This window comes from Neomonachus schauinslandi, chromosome 1 (assembly GCF_002201575.2).
Source record: "Neomonachus schauinslandi chromosome 1, ASM220157v2, whole genome shotgun sequence".
Classification (NCBI taxonomy): Eukaryota; Metazoa; Chordata; class Mammalia; order Carnivora; family Phocidae; genus Neomonachus; species Neomonachus schauinslandi.
In genome coordinates this window covers 135,040,366-135,067,424 of record NC_058403.1, presented here as the reverse complement: position 1 = coordinate 135,067,424, position 27,059 = coordinate 135,040,366, and the positions used below count along the sequence as shown (strand labels likewise).

Below are 27,059 nucleotides of genomic sequence, written 5' to 3'. Positions count from 1 at the left end.
CCCTACCCCACCCAGGATTATTTGGAAATACGAAATGTGCTTCTCATGTGTAGCACGCATGTGTTTTTTAATTACAAAATAAAGATAGAAGCATCTGAAACACTCAAAAGAGCTAGTTTATGAGTAATTCAGAAGGCTCAGAGAGGGATAGTATATGTATTATATGTAATTCACTGCACATGTAATGATTGCGCTTAGTGTCAGCCCATTAAGAAACATCTGCCACCGGACTAAATTATGTTTGTGCCTCAAAGGACATCTTCAGTGTAGATAAATAATATATGTTTAGAGATTTTATGGATTAACTTAAAATGTGTCTTATTTTTCAATTCTATTGGAAACACACTACTCAGGAACATTTGACTTACTTCAGTTCAATATGATTACGCTGTTTCTGACTTGAAAGTCTCATCCACAAAACCATTTCAGATCATTTTTATCAGCATGTCCTTAAAATAATTATTTAAAAAACTAATAGCCTCTTCTAAATTCATTTTCTTGGTACATTTTAATTGTTTCTACTATGGATTTTTGAGAACCATTTTAAGGCGAAGTTTAGGGTGTTACTTGTCAGAACTTGTAAAATGCTTAGAAAAAGCGTTTCCAAAACATGCTATCATGTTGATTGTGACTAGTGGGGGCCCACATTTACATTAAAACAGCATTTTGTGAACAAGGCAAAATATTTTCCTCTAATCTTTGTTCCAAGACTATACTAACCTGTAAATGAAGGAGACTGTTTTAACCTCACCACATTTGTAATATTGTTAACAATCAGTAGAAATCATATAGAAAGCAAACGGATTTATTAAAACCACATGTATGTGTGTATTATGGTATCATATGTTATTTAATAATGGCTAAAGTTATTTCAGATATGAAAGGCAAAATGTGTATCTTGGAGAATTTCTCAGATGGAAATTTTATAAAGAGATGTTAGTGAAAAGAAGACCTGCCTGGTTCAGGCAGAGAACATGAAATAATTTATGGGAATGAAGAAGAAGGAGGGAAGGAGTTTTCTTGGATTGGCCAAGGGTCTGAGAGAATGAGCATGTGACTGGAGTCAAGGTGAATTGAAAAGAGCTGGCTTTGAGAATGGGCTCTGTCTCTCACTAGTTGTATGGTCATGAGGAAGTAATTTAGTTTTACTGGCCCTCAGTTCATTTATCAATGAAGAGAGAAGAGTTGACCTAGTGATCTCCAGTGTCATGTCCTACGCTACAGTTTGTCATGACATTATTCCAACATCCAAGGCTAGGCCATGCTCTGCATCATTGCTCCTTGGTTCTGTTAGGATAAAACCTGGGATTGTTTTTCCCAACACCCCTACTCTTCAATTGCAGTTTGCATGCTGCCACTTGAATTATTTGATTCATACCACCACTGCTTTTCATACTTTATAAAGTGTTGTTTTCAAGGACAATTTGGTATTTAAATGACTTTGTTTCCCAGAGAATGTATTAGTCAGATATTGCTATCATCAAAATTACAGAATCATGGAATATTAGAGTGTAAAGGGCCCTTAGAGGAAGCTGCTGTTTAAGGGGATTTGCTTTTTTAAAATTTGGATCAACACTTATCCAGTGTGATAAAAGCTCCCAAATAGAAATAGCTAAACAATCACTGAGTTGAAAATGGAAGTGTCAATTTGGATACAATCTACTAATTAAGCTGATTGTTAGTAAAGAGTAGCCAGTCATAATTGTCAGCAGTTCTACTTTTAACATGGAACTTGTCCTACACTATTAGAGAATATAATTTAAGGAAACCGTTTCTGTGCATGTTAAAGATCAAATTTTATTGAAAGAAAACAATCAACTTCATCTTTCTATACCCCCTTCTGCTTCACAATCACAGGCATCATCAAAGCTAATGTTGATCAAGCCTTTTCTAGGTAATAGTGTTTTAGGTCAGCTTTCCCTTGAAGTAGACTTTAAGATGGAGATGGGTGTGCATGAAGTTTGTTGGGAAATGATACTGTGATCATCACCTGCATGAAAATGAGGAAAGCAGGATTAGACCAGAAAGAGAAGTTGGACTTTAATGCGGTTTTCTCTGCCACTCCATGGGTAGCTCAGGACCTGGCCTTTCAGAGTTGTCTTGAAATGATACAGTAGATGTCATTGACCAAGCTTGGAGATAGGATACCCCCAGGAAGAGACAGCTTTTTGACTGAGGGCAATTCCCAGAGAGTGACTCAGCTGAGAGCCATTAACTGCCAAAAACAGTGGAGAGAAGTCTGTGTGCCTGTTCAGAGATGGGAGCCCCATAATCAGGCACTGGTTATGCCCCTTACATGACCTATCTTGTATAAGCATAACAGTAACTATGGAATTAGCAATTATGATTTTCCCATTATTGCCATGAGGAGATAAAGTCTTAGAGAATTAACTTGGTCAAGGTCATACAACAGTAAGTGGGTGTGACCAGATTCTTAGCTGTCTGACCAAAGTCTGAGCTCTTCCTTCTCTCTCTTCTAAGGATATGACCACCTGGATAATGTCCACCTGAAATTATGATATCTTGAACTAGGTAATAGCTTTATAGTTTAGTTCCAGATTCATGACAATACCATAGCAGAGTTATGCCAATACTAAATAGAACTTGATCATCTTGAACTATTTCTTTGAATCTGTATTACAGATCTGAAATAATATGGCAAATTATTTATAGTAAGTAGTGGCCTTATCCCATATGGTAAATTATTTCCCATCTAACATTCAGTTTGTATACCTATTTTGCTAAAACATGGCTCTTCTATTAAATCCCTGAATATCATTGTCTATAGTTGCAGAATTTGGGAAGTGGTCCTTGGCTGGAATGGGGGGAACAGGGCTATTGATGTGGAATGTATATAATATCCATCTCTTAATTTTTAAAAATAAGTCTCAAATGGGGCACCTGAGTAGCTCAGTCAGTTACGTGTCTGACTCTTGATTTTGGCTCAAGTTATGATATCAGGGTTGTGCGATTGAGCCCTACTTTAGGCTCCATGCTGAGTGTGGAGCCTGCCTGGGATTCTCTCTCTCCCTTTGCCCTCCCCCCATCCTCTCTCCCTCTCTCTAAAAATAAAAATAAGTCTCAAACAATATAATATAAAATGTCTTGATAAAAACTTACTGGATATCAGAGGTAATATATTATTACAAAGTTAAAAAAGAGTAATTGTGAGAGAGCTAGTGTTCAAAAAGTTGACACTAGCCCAACTCTTCTTTTGATTATGGGTCAAATCTTTAAATAAAATGGCATTTTCAACAAAACCAAAAGACAACCAACAGAATGGGAGAAGATATTTGCAAATGACATATCAGATAAAGGGCTAGTATCCAAAATCTAAAAAGAACTTATCAAACTCAATACCCAAAGAACAAATAACCTAATCAAGAAATGGGCAGAAGACATGAACAGACATTTTTCCAAAGAAGACATCCAAATGGCCAACAGACACATGAAAAAGTGCTCAACATTGCTCGGCATCAGGGAAATCCAAATCAAAACTTCAATGAGATACCACCTCACACCAGTCAGAATGGCTAAAATTAACAAGTCAGGAAACGACAGATGTTGGCGGGGATGCAGAGAAAGGGGGAACCCTCCTACACTGTTGGTGGGAATGCAAGCTGGTGCAGCCACTCTGGAAAACAGTATGGAGGTTCCTCGAAAAATTGAAAATAGAGCTACCCTATGACCCAGCAATTGCACTACTGGGTATTTACCCCAAAGATACAAGTGTAGGGATCCAAAGGGGTACGTGCACCCCAATGTTTACAGCAGCAATGTCCACAATAGCCACATTGTGGGAAGAGCCAAGATGTCCATCGACAGATGAATGGATAAAGAAGATGTGGTATATACATATAATGGAATATTATGCAGCCATCAAAAAAACTCTGAAATCTTGCCATTTGCAACGATGTGGATGGAACTAGAGGGTTTACGCTAAGTGAATTAAGTCAATCAGAGAAAGACATGTATTATATGATCTCACTGATCTGAGGAATTCTTAATCTCAGGAAACAAACTGAGGGTTGCTGGAGTGGTGGGGGGTGGGAGGGATGGGGTAGCTGGGTGATAGACACTGGGGAGGGTATGTGCTATGGTGAGTGCTGTGAATTGTGTAAGACTGTTAAATCACAGACCTGTACCTCTGAAACAAATAATACATTATATGTTAAAAAAATTAAAAAGATAGTAGGAAGGGAAAAATGGAGGGAGGGAATCGGAGGGGGAGATGAACCATGAGAGACTATGGACTCTGAGAAACAAACTGAGGGTTCTAGAGGGGAGGGGTGTGGGGGGATGGGTTAGCCTGGTGATGGGTATTAAAGAGGGCAGCTAAGTTCCACAAGATGTCTCCATGAATGGGATCTCGGGGCAGCCTTTTCTCAGAGTGTAATTGGAAATTTTTTTCTTCTAAAGAATATGAGGAAATGAATGCAGAATAGTTAAACCCAGTGCATATCCATCATTACTACTTAAATCTATAGTTTACTTTTCAGAAAGCTGTTGCCAACAAACTTATAGCCTAAATCATGTGATATATTATATGCCCTAGGGGTCTGAAATGAAAATAAAGCAAGAAAAAATGTAAGAAATAAACTCTAACAGGAAAAGGAAGCTTCAAGAGAGAGGAAAAATATGCTCAGAAGAAAGTCTCAAGAGCAAGTGTGAGTTATATGCAAAGCACTTTTAACTATTCATGAATGTTGAGTTTCCGTGAACCTTAAGAGATACTGTTTTATTAGGATGAGAAAGTTCCTTTCAATCTCAATGGGAGTTGATAATTTTGCAAACTGTCTTTTAATGTTGCAGGAAAGATGTGGAATACTCCAGTCAGTTTAGAAAGTGTTGATGGGTGGCAGCTTGTCAAGGTTACTCCTGTCAGTTGGAAGAGTCATGTTTACACATGAGTGCATTATTCTCAATGTTTGATTTTTGTCATGATTTTTAATAGCTTTTGTGTTTGTTCCAGGGTGGGGGGGGGGATGGAAAATATGTATATATAGTAGATGACACTTTCCATTAACCTTGCCAGAATATAATCTTATAATCTACCTACAAGTAACAGCTGATAGGTTTCTTTCCCTAGCAAGTTTTCAGAATTTATACATCCAGCTCTTCTGGAAGTTACAAGGGTGATTGTAATGGGTGGATTAGAAAAGATAATTCTAAACCTTATTCCAGAGTTCTGCATAAACTAGTTTATATAAATTTCATGTTCACACATTGAAGACTGCTTTCAAATAAAGCATCTGCTTATGAATAAACACATTACGGGTGGCATACCTTTGATGGGTTTAAGCATCTTTCTCCTCTTCCAATCTTGAAATGGTTTCTCTTGCCACAGATGGGTATGAAAGCATTGGCTGTCAGAAAATGGTGATGGTAAAGGTATTACAGGTAAAGGATCTTGAGTGAAACTACCCACCGTGGTTGAGAAACACTGGGGGACAAATCATGTGGGCAATTGGAAAATTTTCCTTTGGGCACATCCACACTGTGCCAAGACCACCTGTGGTGCTTCAGGGAAGCATTTGGTGCCCACTTTAGTGTAAGGAAGAGAGGTGCATGTAGGGATAATGAAGCAATCAAGGCAGCATAGCAACAGTGGACTTAGAAGAATAAATTCTTCAGGGATCCACAAAGGAAATCAGAGTCTCGGGCCTTGTTGAGAGTAACTTCTTTTTTTTTTTTTTCCTTAATTTTTTTTTTAAGATTTTTATTTATTTGACAGAGAGAGACACAGCAAGAGAGGGAACACAAGCAGGGGGAGTGGGAGAGGGAGAAGCAGGCTTCCCGCTGAGCAGGGAACCTGATGCGGGGCTCGATCCCAGGACCCTGGGATCATGACCTGAGCCGAAGGCAGACGCTTAACGACTGAGCCACCCAGGCGCCCCGAGAGTAACTTCTATTACCAAATTTAGGAACAAGTTTGTGGACTCTGAGAGTAATTGTTGGCATGTATCTAGGACCTCATTCCTGGAGGGATTAGAACTACATAGCCAGAGACTCAGAACAGGAGAGTAAAACAGAAATCCAGTAATTGGAAGAGGGTACAATTGGAAACTTAGTCTCAGAAATAAAGCAGAAGTCAGGGTCTGCTTCATGAATTATGATCTGTGGTCCAGCAGCTTCAGAATTACCTAGATGCTTATTAGAAATGCAGTATCTTGGGACTCTCCAAGATTAACTGAATTACAGTCTGTACTTCTGCATTTTGACAAGGTCTTCAGGTGTTTCATGTGCTCATTAAGATTTGAGACATTCTAGGACCCAAGGCCAGGGCTAGAAGGCCCAAATTTTGGCCTTGGTGCTGGATCTTTAATTGGTAAACTTGAAGGGCACTCATGTCTGTAGAGCCCCCTCCTCATATGGACCCTGTCCCCAGTCCTTTTCTTCTATCTTTTCACTTAATCTTTACATCAACTTTGTGAGGTGAACATTTCCCTTATTTATTAAATCAAAGAATTGGTATTCAGAAGAGTTAAATAACTTACCTAGGATTAAACTACTTGTAAGTGATGGAAGGTGGACTTCTAAAAATCTTTCTAATATTATTATGGAAATTTTCAAGGATGCACAAAAGTAGACCAATATTAAGAACCCTGTGTCCCTTCACTCAGAGCTTCAGTAAGTATCAACAATTTGCCACTTTTGTTTCATCTTCCCACATCCCAACTCATATACTTTCTTTCCTCTTAGAATTGCCACTGCTTTTGTAGAACCTAAATTGAATGTGGGCCTGGTTGACTCCACAAAGATGATATCTACCATGCATTTGACCTTGCTAGTTACCTACTTGGAATTGCTATGATTGTTACAAGGATTGCCTCAGATGCTGATAGGGAACAAAGCCCAGAGCCAGTATAAATGGAGCAAATGTGGGAGGGAAACAGAGAGAGGGAAGCTTCTGGATCAAATGTGGGGGCAAAACAGGGGGAGGGAAGCTTTTGGAGCCTGAAAATCAGACCCAAAGACAGTTACTTAAAAGGGGTTCTATAGCCAAGGCATCCCTGTATGAGTAACACACTTCTTGCCTCCAGAAGTAGTTCATTTCTCAGTCTGTAAACATTTGTGAAAATCTACACTGACACTCAGTTCTTTGGAGGTCATTTGAAACTTATGGTCATGCATGGTGTTTCCTCTGTCTGGGATAGTTTGCACCCTGACATCTAATTAAGTCTCTCTCAAATCCCAACATAAATCTTATTCACAACAGCTTTCCTTGACCACTGTTCCCCATGCCTTCCCACCATCATATACAAACATGGATTAAGTTGTATTTCATTCTGTGGACTCATCATACTTAGTAATTATCACAGCCTAGAATCTGAGCTCTGAGGGTTAGTGACTGGGTTTATCTTTTTTGTCACACAGTCTGCATGGCTTGTAGAAGACTGGCCCTCACAGGGATAGGACAGACAGAAGGTATGAGAACTTGGGCGTTCTTATTCTTTCCTTCATCCATCTATGAAAGAAAATTGTGGCATTGCTCATTTACTTTCTTCTTCTCCCTTGCTCTCCACTGAGGGCTCTCCCATTGCCAGACCAGCTCTTTGGGATGTTTGTTATACAGATTTCTTAGACAAATTGTAAGCTCCACAGGGAAATAGAAGAAACTTCTATAGGTGATTTTGGAGGAGCTGTAGAATGTGAGGAAAACTAATAGTTACTACAACTTATTGCTTATGAAATGTCTAGCTCAATGTTAGATGCTCATGTGCTGTGTTATTTAATCCTCACATCAATTCTGTAAGGTAGGTATAATCACCATACAATAAATTGACTGTATCATTACTGATAAAATGGCAATATATTTTTGCTTCTGCCTGCCTCTTGACAAACCCTTATTGGCTAAAGCTTGATCTTTTAGTGAAGGAGACATGTGAGGAAATAAGAGAAAAGGCTCTAGGAATAGAAATAGGAAAAGTAGATTTCTATTCAGATATTACAGTTAGGCTACACGGTCTCTACTTAGCCCTGTGCAGTGATCACAATATTGAATATAGAATGGTTTATCAGCCATTTACTGAGCTCCTGTATTGGGATAGAGGTTTGTATATAATTTAAGAAGCAATGGGGTAGAGCACAGTGAATGATTTATTTTCAACTCAATTCTGAGCAGGAACTGCTGTGGTTCTTTAATTCTTGAAATACCTTGGATACTTTTAAGCAGTTCTGATATTAGGTTGAACTTGACACTATGTGCATATTTACTGTGGCAGTGCCCATCCCCCAAACAAAAACAAAGCCACTATTGACTAAACTGGTGGTGAATCTTAGAATTGATAGCATCTTAGAGAGGGGAAAAAAGTACTTTTTAAGAACATTTTCTAACTTGATTTAATATACCCTTGCTATAGATATAGAATATGAAGAAGGCTCAGGTTAGAGGAGAATAGAGAGCCACGTCGTAGTCATTACTGGGCTTAGCAAATCAACCAGTTAACATTTGAACCTTTCCTTGGGACTCAGTAAGTTGTCAACAGTTAAGATCTGAGTTACAGAGTACAGAAATATCTTTGATTAACCAAATTTATCCTTTTAGTCATATAGTATAGGGGGTGCACAAGTTCTGTAGTAGAGAACTGGAAATTGACTTCAAAGCTATTTTTAAGGTCATTTTATATAATCACATGTATGATAAGCTGCCTCACAGTCTTTATTCCAAAGAGTAGATTGGTCATTTTGAACATACCTATTGCCATCTTCAAATTGTTTCTCACATATATATATATCATTATATATATTCTATATGATGGTGCCTGAATTTACTGGCTACTTCTTGGCAATTAGTCAAGATGATGATGCCTAGAGTTGGAAAACCATGTGAGTTGTCTTTGCTTTTTTATTGTGTTTTGTTTTCAGAATAAATTGTCACTATCTTTTTAAAATTCCCTTCATACAAAGTGCACCCCTTGGAATTATTGATCACAATAGTTACAAGCATTTGAAACTTATGTGAATGCTATAAGCATGTACTCAGTGCCACACTATGCTCCCACGTCAATTGCAAACATAGAGAACTGGTTTAGTACTATCAACTTGTCTCTTGTATGCTTACATTTTGTATACATGCATGGATATAAATTTGTGCAGATTGTATATGTTCCTGCTGGTTCTGGTTAGTTCTGAAACTTCTGGAAATTCTGAATGAATGACTCTATGCAGAGTAGAGTTACCAAACTTCAGTGTAACTCAAGAGAGGCTCCATTTCATTTAGACTCAGGTCTTTTTTAGAGATGCTGGAGGTGAACCATCAGAGGGTAGAGAATTATCAAATGGATCCTTTTGACTTTGGAGTCTCTTACACCCAAATTGGCGGCACTCTCTACCCAGCCTTGACAATCTCTAAGGAATAGATTGGCATAAACCACCTGGTAGTACAGACATCTGGTAATTCTCATCCTAGGATATTCTTAGCAACCCAGCCTATCTTCTGATGTAATATACTTGACATTCTGTCTTAAATTTTAAGCAGAAAATGCTGTATGTTGTTTAATGATAGTGATTCCTTGCTCAGTCTTTCGTACACAAGGCTAAAATTTCCCGACAAATCAGTTTCAGGGCACTATCTTCCTCTAGTGTATTTTTCAAATGTGGGTCATTTTTACTATTTGTCTCTAAACCATCTCCAAGTTTCCTTTTTATTCAAGTGCTGGTTCTCAGAACGGAATATAGTCTTCTTTATGGGAATGATTTTCCCCAGCAGGAGATATTAGTACTCACTTAGTTTGTCTGTGTGGAAGAGCCCTGTGTTTGGAGTTACATAATATGGTTTCCAGGGCTAGTCCCCCACTGACTTGCTTGGCCTTGAGTAAGTCCCTTAATAATTTCTTTTGGAAGCAGTTTCCTTGATGACAAATGGGAATGGTTATTTCCCCCATGACTACTTGATAGAGATGGTATAAGGATACAATTAGGTGGAAGTTATGGAAGTGCTTCATAAAAAGTTAAATTGCCTGCACAGGTGTGAGCTATTATTACTGAAAAGAAGTTTGAAAAACTCAGATCCTTCACCCAACCTTCATTTCTCCAGGGATAAGAATGCATTTTTAGATTATATGTGTACTTTATTTCATAGGATCTTTTTAATCATCACATTAAAGGGTTTCATTAGGACTGTCACTATTAATTTTATAACAGTATGCTGTACCAGATCAACCCTTAAAATTTTGATTGCTCCCTTTTGACTAAAGACTGCTGGAGGAGTTTACAATCTGTTCTTCTATATTTGTAAAGCACATACCAAAGCATGTCAGGAAGTCACACACTTCATTAAAAGACTTCTACCAGGTCTAATGCATGCTTATTATTTCATTAGTGGAAGAAATTATGTGTGATGCACAACCTACGTCTAGATCATCAAGTCAAATGTATGGAAGTTTGTGCTAATTGAATTCTAAGATCTTTCATAGCACAAAATTTTTAGCAAATAACTTGGGCCCATTGAAGTTTGAAGGTGTTATTATTTTATATAAAATCCATATAATTTTAAACTATTTTCTTATGAAGAGCTGACAATTTCTAGCACCTACTATTTTGGACAAAGTTTACAATATTACACAACTTTATTTTGGGGGATTCATTTTAAATTCCAGTTAGCCATGCAGACAATTAGAGGGTTTTTAAAAAAATAAATATGACAGGTGGATTTCTGAAGTATAAAGCAACATGCAAGCTTATATATTTTCATAAAAGCACTTTTAGGGAAGTGTTCTATAATGTGAAGTTGAGAGCTCAAATTAGATTTAATGAAAAGACGAGGTTTTATAAGAGTTATGTAATTCACATAACAAATATTTACATAAAAGTAAGTACAAAATTGCAAACATATTTGTTCTATCCTCTGAATCATCAAGTTCAGAAAATTTCTTACTGGAATAATTATAAGATAAAATTCCCAATTCTGAATGTTAATAAGGAAACATATATAGGCGCAATATGAGAAATGTAATTCTTCCTTCTGAGAAGCCATGAAGGAATAACATAGCTGCCCCTTGGGGATTGTCACAGCATCCCTAGAACTCCTAGAAACAGAACTAAAACTGCCTCCCCTCACTGGCATCGAGTTTTCTTTTCACACTTAGAGATGCTTACAACTGGACCACAGGTTAGTGAACTATTCTTAAATGTCCCTACCCTCCAGTCCTCAAAAAGGCAGTAATATTTTAAGGTGCCTTAAGGAATATGTCCTTTTAATAACTAGTATTTATGCCATCCTAAATTCCATCAATCTAGCTTATGTGTGAGATGATTACGTCCTCTCTTTAAGCTCATAATAGAAATTTTATTCCATCTGTTCAAGTGAGAGAAAGGTAATGTGTTTTGTTTTGTTTTGTTTGAGCTGGTATTATTGTAATTGAATTATTTTTTTCTAAAATCTTTTTTCTTTATTCAAGCCCTTTTGTTTGCTTTCTTGCCTTTTCTTAAATATCCAATTGATGTATAATCAACATACAGATTCACCCTAGTGTACATTTCAACGAGTTGTCTTTCTTCCTTTGATTTTATGCACCATTGCCAGCCATGCCTGTACCTGAGGAACCTGGAACCAAACACACACCCAGTATTTTTGTCTCTTCCCACAATGCAGCCCCAGCAAAGGGCCTTGACTAATTAGTTCTGACTAGTTCTTGTCCATCACCAAAGATTTTAAGCTGAATTTAACAGAATTGGTATGGTGAAGACATGTGTCTTTAGCTAAATAAACAATTATCAGAGGATGGAGAGGAGGGATGCTCTTTATTCCTTGCCATTTATGGAAATGGGTTCTTTATCTCATCACATGTTCTGCTTCAAAACTATTCAGAGTTGAGCACTCTGGAGATAGGCTTTGATCTTTGCTATCCTCATCTTTTACTGAAGACTTTCAACTTTAAAACATTTGATGCTCAGACCATCACCAAGTTCACGTTATATGCTTTAAAATTAATCATTTAAAAGTAATGATTAAGCCCTATATCAGCCAGGATTCATTACCTTGTGTTGTGATCACAACCCCAAAATCTCAGTGGCCAAACACCAAATACAGCTTACTTCTCAAGCTTGTTATATGTCTGTTGATAGAGTTCTGTTCATTGTTAACATGCAGGGACCAAGGATGACAGAATTTCCGTTTCACATGTGTCTTCGTAATTACCATAAGGGGGTAAAGGGAACAAGACAATCCTGTGCTTGCTTCTACAGCTTCTCAGAAGTGACATATATTACTTTCACTTATATTTCATTGACCAAACAAGTCCCGTGGCCATGCCTAACTTCAAAGGGTTCAAGAAAGTACGATCCCTCTCTCTGTCTGGAAAGAAAATATATGAAGAGCCCTCTTAGGAAGCATGATAAAAACAAAGAATTAAGCAAAAATATACAGTTGGGTCATCAGCTTAAAATATTAGCCACACATAATGATACATGTTAATTGGAGAACTCTGATATTCTTAAAAAAAATAGAATCAAAACTACAGCCTCACTCTGGAAAAGAAATACAACTTTTAAGTTACATGTCTTATAGTGATTTTTTCCCCGTGTTTTTTTCTTGTTAGATATGTGTTTCTGGCCCTGTCCATGTTTCCTTTCAATTACATGATGACAAAGCTACTTGTACTCTAAGTTTTAGTCCATTATGGGGTATGTTACACAGCTGTTACTCGACTGGGATGGTGACAGACCATTATTAGCTTCCATAACATATCTTTATTTTCTGATGGACTTGCCAGCAGCAGTGAGCCAGTAATAGCAACTGCAGGGGTAAGAACTGTGGAGGTCCATCTGGAAGTAGATCACAGACACACACAGTCACGAGACGGCATCTGGGCTGCAGAGAAAAAAGAAACTCTGGGTTAGTTTACCAGGGAGGGTGGGAAAGAGAGTCATATAGGAAGCACTATTATCCATGAAATTCCATGTTATTTTAAAATATTATATAAGCAAAGGCTGGTATTTACAAAAACACTTTTCTCTCTGAAAATCTCACAGGGCAGGTGCACACCCCATGACATCCCGGAACCTAACCTTGGGTTTAGGGAAAAGGAACTTTGGCAAGGGCGTTCATCTTACTCCTTTTTCTTTTACTGAAAGTGACAGGGCAACTTTTTACTGAAAGTTACAGGACATTCTGTAGCAAAGGAGCCACTTTCAGAGTCTTATCTTAGAGACTTCTTTAAAGAATCACTGTCATCCCAGAGGAGATGAGAAGACTATCAATGTCTAATCCTCTTGTCTCTACAGTGAACAAACTTCAGCTGTTTATCAGGACGATACTCTCCAGTCAAATCCATTATAATCATTGAGTCTTTACTGACTCAATTCGGGAAGCATTTCTTGCATAACAGAGTTTTGATACCTTAATTTGTTTTATGAGTTTTTAGATATTTATTAGGAAGTTCTCATTTTACTGATTAAGAGCCTGGGACCCAGTCTCTTAAATCTGAGACCCAGATTTTGGGCTACAATGCGTGTCTTCTTTTAGGAATTCAGTGTCTCTACTGCTAGGTGCTGCTGCAGTGAATACAGACCTGTTCTCAGGAACTGTGTATCTATGAGAGGAGGAAATGACAGGTGGACAAACAATTAAAAGTGCAGAATACTTTGCATGCAGAAGGCAATACTATATACCATGTATTTAGTTCTTAATATATCTAGGCATTACTTTTAGGTCCAATTTAAGAAATTTCTTTTACTCCCCCCAAAACCCACAACTGATTGATAGAAGCTAAGCTTTAGAGATGCCAAATAACTTGCCAAATTTATTAGTTCACAGCTAATAAATTGTGGGCCAAGGATTGGATCTTAGGTTTGACTCCAAATTCAGGGGCTTAGCTACTTTACTAAGATGCCTTAATAAAGATTTTGATAGGGAAAAAGAAATATGAGGTAGGTAGAAATAAGAGCTGCAAGGTGCTATGGGTTCAGAGGAAAGATGGGTTCCTACAATCTACAACATTGTCTTTAAGCCTTTTTGTCCTCTTCTTACCCTGACTCTGGTCTGAATTGTCTTATATCCTGCATTGTTTATTAATTTATTATTTCTACTGATTAGAGTTTTTCTCTGCTGCTTTCCATTCTTCCTCCCTCTGACTTGAATGTAAGCTCCATGCAGGCAGAGATATTTGTTTTATTCATGGTGAATACCAAATGTCTAAAATAATACCTGGCACATAGTAAGAGCTCCACAAATATTTGTCAAGTTTAATATCTTAATAACCTTACTTGGGAGAAATACTGCCTAGAAGGCATAACAGAATTTCCAGGTGGTCGTGAGATTTTTAGTTTCAAAAATGGAGGCAAAAGTATAAAAGTATGAGGATTCTGCCCAAAGCAAATAATCTTCAAAATCTGGGTGTGACCAGGAATGTATTAGAAATGTATATATTACCTGCTGCTGGTGGTTGAGATAGCTGACAATGGTATCCTTATGTGATGTGAAAGAACAGCTGTCCAGTTTATATTTTCTTTTATATAACTTAGATTTTGAATAACATTTTCTTTTTTTAGAGAGAGCTAAAAGGCAATTTGAGGAGTTTTTCCTTTGCTCTTGTCCTCCCAAATCTGTCTTTTGAGCCATTTAGATCTGTTGACACATAATTTCCTCTGCCTTTACTTACCATTAATGCAGAGTCCCCTTCTTGGTTTTCACTGCTGGTAACTAGATTCTGTTGGTGAACTTTCTTTGCTGAGTGAGTTCAGGCAAGTTGTTGTGACTTCCCACCTGGTTTTCTGTGCAGATCTGCAAAGAAACCAGGGATTGGCCATAATTCTTGGTTATGTTTCAGAACCAAAGATGGCAATGGAATTGTGAAAGACACCATCTGTTTGAGTATAGAAATTACTTAGCTCTACTAGTAACAAGTGAAATCTGAAATGTTTTCCATTTGTGTTGGAAATGAAAGTGTTGGAAGCCTTCTGAGATTTGTGGAGGTGATGCTGAACTCAGGGACTCAGTCAAAAGCCTCTAGTGCTTCCCATCCTTTATTTCTCATCTGTTTGGTTAAGGGATTAGAAATGAGGTCCAGGTGGTTATGTTTTTTGCTTAGATTTTGAGGCATTGGTACTTTGAGCTGTTGAGAACATTAGAAATAATTTTCTGAAGGATGACAGTTGAAGACAGACTAGACATTCCACAGTCAGATCACAATATTCAAGCAGCTAGACATGAAGCAGCTACCTAAACACAGGGCCAAAATTGGGTGAACGTTTAGGAACCAACTATCAACAAGATTGAGTTGGGAAGACAATTTGGACCAGGGGAAGAATAGCTAACTGTGGAATTCTGAGGCAAAGGCAAAATGCACTTTTGTGTGTTTCCTGTACAACCTTGTATGTGCACATCTGGTCCATATAAATTGACTTAAACAGAATAAAATGTATCTTGACAAGCAGAAAGAAAAATTAATGTCCTCCTCACTGAGATGACAGCCAACACAGACATTTTTCTTGCCACCTCCCCTGGAAAAGTTCTAGGATGTTCTATTTTAATAGAACCCAAACCTTTATTATTCATCCTCTCTCTATTTCCTTCCACTACGAAGCATAAAGATTCTATTAGTAGGCTTGTGAGTTCAGACGTGAAGGAAAAGAGAGCGCTGCTCCTTTATATCAAAGTTATGTATCTTGGTATTAGTAATTTTTAGACTAAATGCCAAGACATCTGCTAATGGGATTTTCCCAAGATTATATGGGCAATAAACACCTTAACAGAACCTAAAGAGTCTTTGCAAAAATTAGGTGTTTGTACATAATGCTGAATTTTTAGAATAGGCCCTATTTATTGCCTCTCAGTGGATATTAAGCAGTATAAACTAGAAGTAGCATACACTGACACCTGGACACCACTGGACCCCAGAGAGCATAAAGCAGAACTTCCTGAGGAAGTTGAGTCCTCCTTTGCTGGATTATTGTCTGTGGTGTTATAGTAGGTTCCTCCTGCTTCTCATCTTAAGTCACTGACACAGAGGAGAGGAGAGTTGATACAGGAGTCAAATTCACGTTGCTAATGCCCGCTGTACTGTCTTTGCTTTTAGTACTAAGCTCCACATTCAGTGAAGTGTGTCTACAGCCAAGGACAGCCATAGGCTTCCTCTCGATTGCCAGATCAATTGATTTGCAGTCTGAGAGCATTTAGGCTCAGGGGATTGTGCTGTGATGGATTAGCAATTTGCCAAGGGTGTGGATGGGAAAGTGAGTTTCAGTAGCCCCTTAAAACTAGTATCTAAAGTTAAAGGACAGAGCTCACAGTGCCACTCACAGGTCACAGACTCTGTTCCACTCCACTTGGCTCCACCTTGGCAAAAGTGTCCAGCCATACAGAGACTGAGCAGTGCATTGAGTCTCTGCTGTCTCCTGGAAGTATGCTGGATAGAAAGTTAACGGCTACAGACCCTTCAAGAGCAAGTTCTTCACCTTCATGAATACAGACCTGGTTGTCTTCACAAAGAACCAGAAGGATCCCAGTGTCCTTGACGGCATGATGAAGAAACTGGACCTTAAGTCTGATGGGCAGATGGATTTCCAAGAATTTCTTAATCTTATTGGTGGCATAGCCATAGCCTACCATGACTCCTTCATGATATCTGTCCATTTCCAGAAGTAAAACTGAGGCCCTCTTGGGCCTGGCCTCCAGACCACCCACCCCGTTTCCTTCCAGCCTTCCAATTATCTGTTCCTCACAGAGCAAACACCCCTGCTGGTAGTAATAAAGCAGTAGCATTGTTAGAAGTGCATGCACACACAAATAAAATAACTTTTAAAAAATAATAAAGGACAGGGGCGCCTGGGTGGCTCAGTCGTTGAGCGTCTGCCTTCAGCTTGGGTCATGATCCCAGGGTCCTGGGATCGAGCCCTGCATCGGGCTCACTACTCGGCGGGAGGCCTGCTTCTCCCTCTCCCACTCCCCCTGCCTGTGTTCCCTCTTTCGCTGTGTCTCTCTCTGTCAAATAAATAAATAAAATCTTAAAAAGAAAATAAATAAAATAAAGGACAGTTGCAAAGCACTCCCTGAACCTTGAGAGTTTAGGACCTCTCTTTAATTAAGTTGCAGAACATTTCTTAGAAAGAAAAGAAAATGCAGAATTATAAATTTCTTAGCTATGATACTGAACAAAGTTTCAATCCCTGATCTTTGACACTTTTATTCTATTCAGTATTTAAAGTGGTTTTTAAAAAAACATCCTTATCACTTGTGTTGTGGAGAGTCCAGTAAGTTTGCTCTCTTTTTTAGAGGAAGCATTTTCTTTTGTTTAGTGAAACTTACTTCCTTTGAGTATCAAAGGGGTGCTCACTCATTTCTAATGCAAGAATACTTGATAAATAAATCTGTCTTAGCCTTATCCTTTCTCTTCAGAATCAGAACTATGTCACACTGCCTCTTGGCCTCACCAGACCAAAGCCTTGGCAGGGGTTAGGGCCACAGTGACAATAGACTTGCTATATCAACAGAAGTATGGGAGTGGCTCCTGGATCCTGTTCCAGAATGGTATCTTTTAGCTCTCAGATCCTCATTCTCTACATTTTAGATTGTTGACCCAAATAATGGATCAGCAAACTAGACCCTATGAGCTATATCCTGACCACTGCCTTTTTTTTTTTTTTTGTATGGCCAAGACCTAAGAATGACTTCTACACTTTGATGAAGGGAATACTAAATTTGGATACAAAGGAAGTTATATTTCTTTTTTTTTTTTTTAAGATTTTATTTATTTGCGAGAGAGACAATGAGAGAGAGACAGAGAGCCTGAGAGGGAGGAGGGTCAGAGGGAGAAGCAGACTCCCCGCTGAGCAGGGAGCCCGATGTGGGACTCGATCCCGGGACTCCAGGATCATGACCTGAGCCGAAGGCAGTCACTTAACCAACTGAGCCACCCAGGTGCCCGGAAGTTATATTTCTTGTTGGTCCATAAAGCCTAAAATATTTACCATCTGGCCCTTGATAGGAAAAAAAATTGTAGACGCCTCATTTAAATGCATACAAAATTAATGATACATTTAAGTAACTTTGAAGCACACCTAATTACTGTTTTTATTCCCACATATGCTGGCTCATGAGATACTCTGAATGTGAAAGTTTTGTTTTGTTTTTATAAATTAAGTCAAAGAATTTCACAATCAAAATCAGGCTGGATAATTAATTGGCGGAGTAGATCTAAGAATTGTACACACAAGAAAGTCATTTTGTATTGGATTATGTATGAGAGATTAATCCATCAATACAAATGACACAGTTCAAAAAATTTAAGATTCAGGCTGGGAGGGGCTGTTCTTGAAGTCCACTGAAGGGCTTTGAACTACTGGAATATATTGCACACTAGGGGGCAATCTTCCTAGCCCACTTTTCAAACATTAAAGTACATCCTGAATCCCTGGAAATTGCTAAAGTGTTGATTCTGATGTGGCAGGTCAGGGGCTTAGCCTGACATTCTGCATGTCTAGCAGCGGGTCTGAGGCTGCTGCTATGGGGTTCAGGAGTTGAGAAGAAAGACTCGTCCTTTCCATTGGCCTGCCCCACTTTTCCCTTAAGCTGTGATGAAGCCTGACTACAGAGGTAGTGCTTTGACCTTGAGAGTCAAAATCATAAAAACCACAAACACCTGGACCAAGTTTCTGTTTTACTAAAACATTTTATAGCTCTGGCATTCCATCAGTCAGAGGTTGGTATGGAAATTATAAAGAACAGTTGCCTCAAACCGTGTATGTTTACCTCGCAGCCGAAGTGACAGTCTGATGGCTGTCCCATATATTAATACAAATCCCATATATTAATCAGTACATGTAAACAGACAAGTGCTGATGGAGAAAAAAAGGCAATCCATAATAACCATAGATAACTCACGTATCATAAGGTAAGCTAATTGGTATTGGGGTTATACTAATGTTCAGCCCATCTGTGCCTTGTAAGTACTTCAGTACACCACCTTCCCATCATGGCATATTATGCAAAATCATAAAGCTTTGAGCTTTAATATTATTCTGGTTTCTGAATCATACATTATCAGTAATAAAAGTGCTTGTAAATAAACTAGCAGATCGAATTAACAACTTCTTTTTCTTGAGAATTGAGTCTTTTGGCATACTTGCGTCTGATACTACTTTCGCGTGTTTAGATTTATTCATACAGAGGGTCTTCCTCTTTCTCTCCTCCCCCCCTTTCTTTCCTCCTTCCTTTCTTGCTGTTTGCTTGATTCCTTCTACTTTTTCTCTTTTGTTTTCTTGGAAGGAGATTTTTGGAAGAGATTTTCTGGTATTTAAGGCAGAAAGACTTTGCTATATCTTATATTTATGTAATTCATGATGACAGAGGAAAAAAAATTCAGTCTTCTTCAGTCTTTTTTTTTTTTTTTAGATCCACAGTCACATAAAGAAATGATTTGTGGAACTGAGAAGAATATGTCTATAACGCAAACCAAGAAAAAAGAATTTGATGTTATTTAATGAAGCAGGTGGCACATCTGTTTCAAAATCCCATTTTAGCTGGGCAGTGATTTGCAATGAGAGCTGACATGTTCATTTTTGCCAGGCTAACAAACCCAAGGCCTATTGAAAGTCAGGATAGGGGAAAAAAAAAAAAAGAAAAGGAAAATCTTCTGTAATAGGCCTGAGTTTTTGTTGCAGAATTTTTGTTGCTTTCCCTTTAGAAAGTTAATTCTTTGCTCTATTTGTTACTACAGGCTTGTTAGTATAATAAGATCAACCAAACAGAGGCTTTGCAGTTACTTGTAAGAATCACCCCACGAACAGACGGTAAATGGTTATTAATGTGGGAGTGGAAAAGTTTGAGGCACTCTTCTTTCTGTAGTTATTCTGTATGACTTTTTTTTCAACCAAAAAATGTAAAAGGTTGGAGTAATCTCTGCTCAAGATTTCTGGGTTAAGCTGTAAAATATTTAGCTGTCATAAAATGATGAACATGTTTGGTCTATTAATTATAAGTGTCCCATCACATGGTCCCTCTACTTTGATTAAATCATGTGACTAATCAAGGCAAAACAGAAGATAACTGACCTTTAAAAGTAGTTTCACATTAAATCTATCTGGGCTATAATTCTTTCTCATTTTAACAGAACAGATTGCAGTACTTATGAATATTTTAGAGTTCTACTTAGACTTTTCTCCCTTTAGTGATAGAAAGAGCTATCCTGAATTTAATTAATTTTTTTTTCTTGGTAACAAGCATGGTCCATGCATCTAGGTAGAGGCAATTCACACAATAACTAATCCTACCTAATGCACCTGTAGGTAGGAACTGTTTAGAGCATTAGATGCATCAAAAGTGACTGAGTAATAAGGATTGTATCTGATTTGGGGCTGAGATGCTAAGACCCTTGTCTCATAGGACAGTTGCTTCAAATGGCACTTGAGGGCAAGTCTGATGGTGAAGTACTATTCTGATTTCTAGAAGAATTATATAATTCTGTGGGGGAACCCTGCTTCATATCCATAGTTTAGAAAAATCAAACAATACTCTAGTCCCTTATTATGTTCTTTTATACTGCATATTTAAAAATTAAATGCTAGAAAGTAACACAGGAGTGTTAGCTTCAGTTTACCTTGTAGAATGTCGCTGAAGCAAATAAACATGTGCTACCAAAATGAGCCAGTAAAGCAGTTCTAAGAGTATTCTTCTTGGGGGACAGTTATCATGGGGTTCGGATAGTTCGGCAGGTTTTCTCTCAATTATTTATTTTATTTATCTTTGTGGCTCCTAAGAAGGAGGAACAGAAAACTCAGATGGACAAATGGATCTTTTCCCATGATAAATTCTAATTTGGTCTGGAGTGTAGGAGAGAAGGCTGCAGCAGAATATTGGTGCTGTTTTTTTTTTTATGTTATGTTAATCACCATACATTACATCATTAGTTTTTGATGTAGTGTTCCACGATTCATTGTTTGCGTATAACACCCAGTGCTCCATGCAGTACATGCCCTCTTTACCCATCGCCAGGCTAACCCCCCCCACCCCCCTCCCCTCTAGAACCCTCAGTTTGTTTCTCAGAGTCCATAGTCTCTCATGGTTCATCTCCCCCTCCTATTTCACCCCCTTCATTTTTCCCTTCCTGCTATCTTCTTTTTTTTTTTAAACATATATTATTTGTTTCAGAGGTACAGGTCTGTGATGCATCAGTCTTACACAATTCCCAGTGCTCACCATAGCACATACCCTCCCCAATGTCTATCACCCAGCCACCCCATACCTCCCACCCCCCACCACTCCAGCAACCCTCAGTTTGTTTCCTGAGATTAAGAATTCCTCAGATTTAAAGACATAGTCAAGTCCCAAATGGCAAAATGAGAAGATTAGGGTAAGAGGTGTACTCTAGTCAAGCCAGGCAAAACCAGTGTTGGGTTAGGTTAGAAATGGAGAAGCAGGCTACTCAGGAACATCCAGGTATACCTAGGTTGTCTGTTTTCCACTATCTATTTAAATAGACACCAAATTACAGTTATTGGTGGAGAAAGAGAAAGAGTTATACTTCAAAAGAGAAAGTGTAATTAAGAATTCATGTATTAGAATATGTGAGGCGTGTTACTTGGGTGGTGCCTATTTTGTTGGATCATCCTGACAGTCATTGGCATGAATTGCGAGGTACCTCATTTCAGAGCCTTCTAGAGCCCAACCTACAAAGTGAAAACAAATTCATGAGTTGCATCGTTTCATCATATGAAACCTGTTATATGAATTGACATTTCAAATGAAAGTCTCCTGTATCTGTGAATTTTATTTGATAATAACTGTTACTCTTTGTTTATATTTAATGACTTTCCTAGAAATTAATGTTGCTGTTCTCTATGGCTTGTCAGAAACAAATAGCCTTTAAAAGGGCAATTATGTTGCAGATAGAAAATGTGTACGTAAGATTCGTTTAGGATGGTTGGACTGATAGTTCTAGGACGTGTTTATTGAAACATTTTGGTCATGGATTCATGTGCTCAGGAGCACATTCACATGGACCTGAGCTTGCAGAGCTATGGTTTCATATGAAAGCTAGAGTGCAAAGTGAAGATGAGCACTCCAAGTATAGCGAGGATCCTTGCCTTCCCTTTCATTTTATCATCACATGTTCTGTCTGAAGAGTCACCACCTGATACTCTGTTAATGGGTGAAAATAGTAACATTTTGCAAAGATTGTTTCCTACGCTCTATAGCTGTTTCTGGAATTTAGCCCTGTCTTTAACATAATCCTATATTCTTCAAAGATCTGACTTACCTTATGCTCCTCTGTTTTCCTCGTGTTATCTCAACCTATTTGTTTGAGGATGCTGAATTATATTTTTGTGCATCCAAGATCACTTTCACATGACAGATCACTCTCACATTGGAATATAACTGCTCCTAAGTTCACGAACAAAAGAAATTCTTTATAGCAGACATAATTGACTCAAGTGGAATTTTACCATTACTGCCATCTATTCCCTTCTGTGCAGTGAGTTTTCTCACTTTTTAAAAAAATTTCTGTTTTGATGATTTTTAAAGATTTTACCTTCTGAATACGAATCCTTGTAGACTTCTGGAATTTTGGCAGGTGAGTTTCATAGGTAGATATTTTGAACCAAATTCAAAGCTTTGGGAAATGACCTGACTCTGGAATTGCAGTGTAGGCAAAGTGGTGCCATGTTGGGTCCTCAGGGGGTTGTTGGTGATCACAGCGAAGTTTTCACTGGAATCTATTCTTTATTAAGACACTAACACTGATCACATAGAATTATAATGCCTAGGAAAATGAATTCACCTGTAGGACATAGAATCCAACCTCTCAGGTCTTTCAGTTATTTAAATTGGGGTGATTGTCAAGGAAATGAAGTGGACAAGACATCATCTTCACTGAAGAGCCGTATTTTACCATCGTATTACATAGCATATTACAACTTCTAATACTGTGTTAAGTGTTCTTTATGTAATTATGTTTTTGAATTGAAAGATGGCATACCATTCACTGTTTAATATCTACACAAATACCGAAAAGAATAGGTGGCTCAACACCCAGATTTTCACTTCTTTGGCATTTCATTTGAAATATGATGCTCATTATTAGCTATTCATACTGTGACATGTCACATTTTCTTCCACTCCTGTGCACAGTGTTGTTAGTTGATGAAACAATGTTTAAGGGAGTCCATTTTTAAGTCCATTACTTCCATAGCTTTATCCTTACGGAGCTCATAAATTAAGTTTTCTACTGGTTTGCATTCTTTTTTAGGTTGACCTCCACACACGTGAAGGAGAATCACTCAATCCTGTGACTCTGTGAACAAGGTTCTTCCTGACTCACCTGATGCTCTGAATTATAGCAACAACTCCATTAGAATAGCATCACCAGTATTTAAGATGCTATTAAATTGCAGGCACTTTGTCAATTGCACCTGAAGATAGCTTCTAACTACCGAACTAAGAGTGAAGTGTATAAACAGTATTAAACAACCAAACTCTGCCATGTCAGAAAAGAAATAGTTGTTTGAAAAACAGTTCACATGCAAAAAATGTCCAATATAATGTGAACCGGTTTAAAAACAGGCTCTAAACTAGTTGAAAATATAAGCTATGATACAAATGCATATGAAATGTTTCTCTAGACTATTCTCAAGGAAGAAAAATGAAAGGATAATTATAAACAGGTAATGAAGTGGATAGGTTGTGATCAATGAATTTGCTTATCCTGATGAGAAAATACAACTTCAATCTTCATGTTTGGGTAGGAAAGCTCCCCCCCCCGCCCCCCGCAGTGAAGCACCTAAAGTCTTACATTTGCATTAGGATTTATGGCAAATTTATTTGTTCACCAGTTATTCTGAGAATAATGGGTCCTTTTTTTAATGGCCTGTTTTTTAATATCTCCAGTTCTTTGCCACATCAAGAATCATTGCAATGGTGCTCACCAGCCATGTCTTTCTTGTTACCTAGTGTTCCCTGTTACATGAGCAATTGTTCTGCATGTAACCATGCAATGCCAGACATGGCTGTCAGATGAATTCTGGTAAAACTCAATATTGCAATGATTTTTGTTTTTTGACCAGCATCTGAAATCTTTTCTTGTGTTTGGCAAAACTAAAGTTACATAAATTATGGTAGGAAGCAGAATTCTACCTCCCATTCCTACCAGAGAAACAAAAAGGCTAGATGCCTGCTTTTCTTGACTTCTGGCATCTAGAGCTCAGCCAAACAGGTGCTCCTGCCTGGAATTTAAATGAGGAATGAGAACATAAAAAATAGGGATAGTCTAGAGGAGCAGTTCTCAGAGCATTGTTCAGGAACTTCTGTGGGTCCCTGGAACCCTATCGGGGTTCACAATATCAAAACTAATTTCATAAAAACATTAGCGCATTATTTGCCTTTTTCCCACTGATTTTATCATGAGCATACAGTGGAATTTTCTAGAGGTCACATGACATGTGATATTGCAACAGACTGCTGCAGAAGCTAGGAGAATCCAGCTATTTTTAATGGAGTTAGACAGGGAAGAGATTTTTTAAAAATGTAAAATAGCATTATTTTCACTAAATTTGTTTATTTTAGAAAATACAGTTATTAAAAATATTTGTGCTAGGGGCCCTGGGTGGCTTTTCAGTTGGTTGAGTGTCCAACTCTTGATTTTGGCTCAGGTCATGATCTCACGGTTGTGGGATCAAGCTCTGTGTTGGGTTCTGCACTCAGCATGGAGTCTGCTTGTCCTTCTCCTTCTGCTCCTCCCTCTGCTCTCTCTCTTTCTCTTTCTCTCTCTTTCAAATAAATAAATGAATAAAATTTAAAAAAAAATTTGTGCTAGCATGTAATGTGTTTATTTTAAAAGAAAGAATACATAAATATTTTAAATTGCTTTAATTTCTAATGCATTAAATATTAATATAGATCATATAAACAAAAACTCTTTGGAGTCCTCAGAAAAATTTAAGAATATAATGGGGTTGTGTGACAAAATTTTGAGTACCACTGTTGTACAATTCCCAGATCTGTCATATCAGCATCATCTGGGCATTTGTAAGAAATGCAAAGGCTAGGACTCTCTCTGAGGTGTATGAATCAGAAATTCTGAGGGTGGGGCCTAGCAATCTGTTTTAACAAGCCTTGCAGGTGATTTTGATACATGCTCATATTTCAGAACCAGTGGTTTAGAGCAAAAATTTTCACCTTAACCTTGGCTTAGAATTGCCTGAAGGATTTGTGAAATTGCAAAGTCAAGTTTAGCACCCCCACCCCCTACCCCAGATTGTGATTTGGTAGTCTGGGATGGGAGATCAAGAATTTGCATATCTAACAAGATTTAAGGTGATGTTAACACTACTAGTGTGGAGGACCCTGTTTTGAGTGGCTCTGTCCTAAGTCTTTTTGGTGGTGATAGTGTGATAATGCCCATTGTCCCAGCTATCCAGTGTCTAGTAGATATTCTAATCTCTTCCGCTAGCATGACTTTGGCTGTAGTTTTGTCACCATAAATTCTCTTGGCTTGTATTTTATTTTTTTAAATTCAGTCTTCTAATCTCAGCCATTAGATATACACACAGTTTTTAAAAAGTCAGAGTCAACAAAACTTATGAAAAGCAGTAGTCTCTTGTTCTTCCCCTGCTCAGGTTTCCTACTTTCCAGAAACAACTACCTGCAATTCTTTTAGCTTTTTGGTATTTATCTCCACATCTCTCCAATAAAATACTTATTTTGCCAGTTCTTCATTTGAGAGTTTTAGGCATATCAGCTTCCCATTATGGCAGATGAAAACTTCACTCTTTTTCACTGCCCTGGCCCATACCACAAATGAGCACACTTTTTTCCCCATTTTCCAAATACAGTTATATCATAATTTTGCTTAGATTAATAGTCTTTATGTTTTTATGACTATGTAAATGTTATTCAGCTGAGCTAAGCTGTTTGCAATGATCACTTTTCCTTTCTGGCCCAGCTCTTTCCCTTTGTTAATAAAAACTGCCTAATTTTATTTGCTTACTTTTGTGAGTACTTAGTCCTCATCTCTTTCACCATTGGGTAAAATTCATTTCAATATTTCAGGTACTTTTATCATTTTATTTTCTTAGTCATCTTTGGGATTTTTTTAATATCTTTTTTGTTGTTATGTTAATCACCATACATTACATCGTTAGTTTTTGATGTAGTGTTCCATGATTCATTGTTTGTGCATAACACCCAGTGCTCCATGCAGAACATGCCCTCTTTAATACCCATCACCAGGCTAACCCATCCCGCCACTTCCCTCCCCTCTAGAACCCTCAGTTTGTTTTTGAGTCCATCGTCTCTCATGGTTCATCTCCCCCTCCGATTCTCCCCCTTCATTCTTCCCCTCCTGCTGTCTTCTTTTTTCTTTTCTTAACATATATTGCATTATTTGTTTCAGAGGTACAGGTCTGTGATTCAACAGTCTTGCACAATTCACAGCACTCACCATAGCTCATACCATCCCCAGTGTCTATCACCCAGCCACCCCATCCCTCCCAACCCCCCCCCACTCCAGCAACCCTCAGTTTGTTTCCTGAGATTAAGAATTCCTCATATCAGTGAGGTCATATGATACATGTCTTTCTCTGATTGACTTATTTTGCTCAGCATAACACCCTCCAGTTCCATCCACATCGTTGCAAATGGTCTCATTCCTTTTGATGGCTGCATAATATTCCATTGTATATATATACCACTTCTTCTTTATACATTCATCTGTCGATGGACATCTTGGCTCTTTCCACAGTGTGGCTATTGTGGACATTGCTGCTGTAACATTGGGGTGCACGTACCCCTTTGGATCCCTACACTTGTATCTTTGGGGTAAATACCCAGTAGTGCAATTGCTGGGTCATAGGGTAGCTCTATTTTCAACTTTTCGAGGAACCTCCATACTGTCTTCCAGAGTGGCTGCACCAGCTTGCATTCCCACCAAAAGTGTAGGAGGGTTCCCCCTTTCTCTGCATCCCCGCCAACATCTGTCGTTTCCTGACTTGTTAATTTTAGCCATTCTGACTGGTGTGAGGTGGTATCTCATTGAGGTTTTGATTTGGATTTCCCTGATGGTGAGCAATGTTGAGCACTTTTTCATGTGTCTGTTGGCCATTTGAATGTCTTCTTTGGAAAAATG

The 27,059-nt window shown here is 38.1% G+C and overlaps 1 pseudogene; it reads left to right on the top strand.

The window, feature by feature from the left end:
* Positions 1 to 16,588, top strand: part of LOC110570673 — a 33,122-nt pseudogene extending 16,534 nt beyond the window's left edge.
* The last annotated feature ends 10,471 nt before the right edge of the window (positions 16,589 to 27,059 follow it).